The sequence below is a fragment of the Helianthus annuus genome, chromosome 17 (genome assembly GCF_002127325.2).
Source record: "Helianthus annuus cultivar XRQ/B chromosome 17, HanXRQr2.0-SUNRISE, whole genome shotgun sequence".
NCBI lineage: Eukaryota > Viridiplantae > Streptophyta > Magnoliopsida > Asterales > Asteraceae > Helianthus > Helianthus annuus.
Genome location: NC_035449.2, coordinates 142,912,717 through 142,918,036, shown reverse-complemented (window position 1 = coordinate 142,918,036; position 5,320 = coordinate 142,912,717).

The following is a 5,320-nucleotide window of genomic DNA, read 5'->3' as shown; positions in this document are numbered from 1 at the left end:
AAGAGCCAAAAAAGTTATCTATACCTTATATACTTCTTGTTGTTTAACTTGTGATTAGGGATACTCACATTCTGGTTCATCTAGTTTTGATGAAAATACAACAATAACCACCAACTACGATTTTGGAAAAAGACATATCAAAACAATCTGTTTTCACAGTGTAGTGTTTTAGACATAAAAAAAGTATTTTGTTTTTTACAAAAGCATAATTTTGTATTGAACTAGTAAAATTCCCTTGCGGGTTGCGCCGAAAATCGATTGCATTAGTTCGGTTTATCACGATATCGATACGATACTGACACTCGTAATAGTAATCAAAAGAGAAAACTTAAAAAACTAAGCCGTGGCCCATGATTTATATAAAAGGATTGACACGTGTTCCGACCGTATCGATAGCATTATGATTTTCATATAAAAGAAATAACTATACACTAAAATACTTTATAAATATTTGAGAAACACGTGTAGAAAGTAACATATTTCTATGGTTCAAGAGAAACAAAAAATAAACAAGCTTAACCAATAAAATGAGAAACAAATGAGGTACCACTCACAATATTTACATAGTATAATATAATATAATTTCAAAGAAAAACATAATAATTAATCATGAGTATAATATATTTACATATATATAATTAATAATTAATCATGAATATAATATAATATAATATATTTACATAATTTTATATTTCAAAAACAAAAAATAATTAAATAATAATGTTTAGAACCGGTTCCAAATTTCAAACTGTAAACCACTAAACTTTTAATACTAAACCGGAGACTGGACCGTACATGTTTCAAATCGGCCAAAAGGTATCCGGGTTTAATCTAAAACAATCAATTTTGAAACCGATCCGCTAAAAATGTCACAATCGATCTAACTCAGCCCCAAACCCTAGAACCTTCGAAATTTATCATTTTGATCCAAAATTTGCATCAATAGGTATTGGATTATCTATTATATTTATTTTTTTTCAACTTACGCACACACACACACACACACATATATATATATATATATATATATATATATATATATATATATATATATTTTATATTATTATTATTACTCATAGGGGTTCATCCAGTATTGCATGTTACGCTCGTCGTATTTCCAAACGAGCATCTCCCCTATTTGTCTTATCATTTCACTTTCATCTAACAATTCCTCACCAAAAGTGCAGAGTTCTTGCACGTTCTCAGTACTCATGGGTGGTGCGGGTGCTGGTATCGGGTCAGGGTACTGTGGCATTGGTTCTTCGTAAGGGTACGGGTTTTCTAGGATTTCTCGAATATACTGGTCATTATCCCAGTATGGATCTAGAGGGTCAAGGTTTGGGTAGGGTGCTACTGGGTTTTGCATGGGCTCCTCTTGTGGGTGGAGTTCTGGGTAATCCCTGTGGTCGTCAAACCATGGGTTATAATCTGGAGGAGGGGGTGCTGGGACTCTAGGGATTTCAGCTGGGTCGAAAGCATGTACGGGAACTTGGTCTCCTGGGTTAGGTTCAATTTCCATAGGTTGAGTTGGGAATAAGGGTAGTGGCTGTGGTGCTATGATTTGTTTTAGGTTCGGGTCTGCGGCTGTGGTAGCTAGTATGTGGAAATTGGCCAATCGTCTATTGATTATATCCTGAGTTTGGGCATTCATTTCCCTATTTGCAGCTGCTAAAGCTCTCTGCTATTGTATAACAACCCTGAACCGACACCCTCGATAAATTTTTCCGACACCCTAATATATGTTAAAATATTCCAATATATCACCCCATATGTGAAAACCGAGCCCGAAATATAACATAACAGATGAAATAAATTAAAAATAATAAATATTAAGCAGAGGCGGGACGCGTAGACCCACCCAAAGCTCTTACGCGGGCGGTATAAGGGTTAGAACCTGACTCTGTTTGACTTCTTAAGTTCAGGCGGGCCGCGTAAGCCTTAGCTTACTTTTACGCGGGCCGCGTGAGACCAGATAGATGGCACAGCCCGGTGCGGCCACGTGGCCCAACACCCGGCAGACCTATGTGATGACCCAGCTAAGCTACATGTTGACCCAACATTGACGCGGGCTGCGTAAGGCTTTGCCTTATCTTACGCGGGCCGTGAGAGAGTCAAGATCAGACCCTATAAATAGAGGCCATCAGCTTCAGTCGAAACTCGTTCAAAAATCGTTCTTTCTCTCAAATTTTCACATAGTGGCCATTATACCCGAGTCTAATACCCCCCTAATTAGCGAGGTTCTGCTACGATGTAAGTATTATAACCCCTGGAGACGTATTAGATACTTTGCCCGATTGATCTAGGGTTCCGTAACGGCTGTCGTGGTTATGCCCGACGTAGTCGTTGGAATGCCGTCTCGGGGAGGGTATTACTAATGTTAAAATTGGTTATTAAACTAACACACGTGCATTTGTGTAATTTACAGATTATTCTCAGGAAATCCTTACTGAAAACCTTAAAACAGCAATGTGAGTTGATCCACTTTTTGTAAACCTTTTTGTTAAATGTTTTACAAAACTTTACATACTTTTCCATGCGAATAACAGTTATTGAGTATTTGTAAGAATACAATTATCGTGGGTATGTTGGGGTTTTGTATACAAAATTTGTTACCACCTGGTCAAGGAGTAACATTTCCACAAGTCAGGTCTGACAGTACCGACGGGTGATAATTGGTATAACTTGGAAACAAATGTAATTGCGGGATCGCCCTCAATACTGTTCACTGTGACTTTTTATTTAAACTTGATTAAACTGGGATTCACTCACCAGTATTTCCCACTGACAAAATGTTTTCAAAACGCGTTTCAGGTAACAAAATGTGAAAGCCAAAATAGAAGCCAGCTGGACAACACTGAAGGGTTGGAAAAGCGGCAATAAAGTTACCTAAGAATAAAATAGATGTTTTGTTAAATAAAATAGGATTTATTCCTATAAAAGTGTGTATACTGAAAACTTGGGTTTTACCCATGTATTTAATATTATAAAATGTGGTGGTTTACTCTGATTCAATATTTCCTAACTACGGTCCTGATGAAAATTTCCGCTGCCAAATTGGTTAATAACGTGATACCACCGAAACTGGCTCGCGGCCGCCCGTTCCTGGGGGTTAGGGATTGGGGGCTGTGACAGAAGGTGGTATCAGAGCTATGCCACTGATTCAGCCACAGAAGTGTTCCGCTGACATCAAAATTCAAAGTGTTAGGAAATAAATTACGGAAATACGTGCATAATTGTATTTTCTTGTTATGTGTTATCTGACTATCTGTTAGTTTACAGTATGAGCGACCAAGGACCATCTGACACGTATCGTCAATTGTCTGGTTCGCCTAGGAGCGAAGGCACCTCCTCTTCTCAGCCTGCCCTCTCAGGGTACTCTGCTGATACGGAAGAAGGAATCTTTGTGTTTAAGGCTCAATCTGAAGAGCTATTTCCTCAGAAAAAGAGGGGATGGTTCTGTAGGGGAGCACACGAGCGCAGGAAAGGTATGAAAAAGTTGCAGGAACAGCGAGTGTTAGTCGCAGCTAAAAGAGAAACTAATGCCTATGCCCAGGAGATGCTCAATAGGGGTATAGCCAATATCCATATTTTAGCAACCACTGCAGCTGACCCAAACCTGGAGCAAATGCTAGCACCCCAACCACAACCACCGATTTCCGACCAACCCATGGAGCTAGAAAACCCTGAAAACCAAATAGAAATGCCTGATTACAACCCGGAGGAGATACCTAGGGTACCTGCACCAAATCCCCTAGACCCAAACAATTACGACCCCTGGTGGGACGATGTTAGGGACTATGTGCAACAAAACCCAATACAGGAAAATGTGCCAATGCCCAACCTAGGAGCCTACCCAGGGTTAGATCCTCAAGATCCCTATTACGTTAATGATGCATACATTAGGGAGATCTTAGAGAATCCCTACCCATACCAGGCCCCGTATCAGGAACCCGCACCTCAGATTCCAAACCCAGTCCTAGAACCTGCACCCCCAATGAGTGCAGAAAACGAACAAGAGCTTAGGACTTTCAGTGAGGAAATTTTAGAGAGCAGTGAGAGAATGAGATAGGTGGGAGAGCGTCTCCTATGGAAATACGACGAGCGCAATATGGATGTATGTGTTAGAAAAAAAATAATAATAATAATAATATAATAATAATATATGTGTGTATGTGTTAGAAAAAAAAACTACGGATGCATATTACTAGTATTGTAGCTTTACATTTCAGTCGGTATTGTAATTTTAATTTCAGTACTGGTGTGTAATAGATGCATAATATATGAATAGAGTAAAAGTAGCAATGCTCGACGCTTTTGACCAAAAGTGTGTGTCATGTGATTGGCTATATTCAAATATTACTTGTGATATTAATATTTGGTAAATATTTAAAATTCAGATGGACAACGAAGTGAATCAAGAAAACCAGAATAATAATATTCAGAACGACAACCACTCAAATAATGATAATCTGAATAACGAGAATCCGAACAACAATAACAATGGAAACCAAATGGATAATAGTGCCGTTCAGCACATAGTGGCACAAGGAATTATAGATGCAATGCCATTTATTATTCAAACGGTTCAAGAAGCGAATAATAAAAGTAAGCATAGCAGTAAGCGACCAAGTGAACCAGAACACAGCATGAACAATGGACCCGTATTTCAAGTGCCCATTCCCAAAAGAAGAAGAACCATGCCATATGGTTGTTCTTACAAAGAATTCTGGTCCTGTAAACCAATAGAATTCTCGGGCAATGAAGGACCCATTGCAGCCCTACGCTGGATAGAGAAAACGGAGGCCGTTCTAAAGATAAGCAAATGTGCTGAAGAAGATAGGATAATGTTTGCTTCTAATTTATTTAAGAATGCAGCTCTAGAATGGTGGAACACTATCCTCCAGTCAAGAGGAAGTGATAAGGTTTACAACATGGAATGGGAGGAATTTAAAAATATGGTAGAAAGGAAGTTCTGCCCTCCCAATGAAAAGGAACAAATAGCAAATAAGTTTCTGAATCTTAGAATGACCGGGGTAGACAGTAAGGGTTACACTACCACATTCTTTGAATATGCTAGAATAGTACCAACCCTTGCATCACCTGAACCGGTATTAATCTCCCGTTATATCTTTATATCTAGGGATTAATTGGAGAAATTAGACATGTAGTCAAGGCAGCTAGACCCCAAACCATAGAAGAAGCTGTAGAACTAGCCAATACCTTGACTGATGAACTAGTGCGAACTAGAGAAGAAGACCAGAGGAGAAACCTAACCCAAAGGCTTACTCAAGAATTCCGTTCTGGGAATTCTAACCGTAGA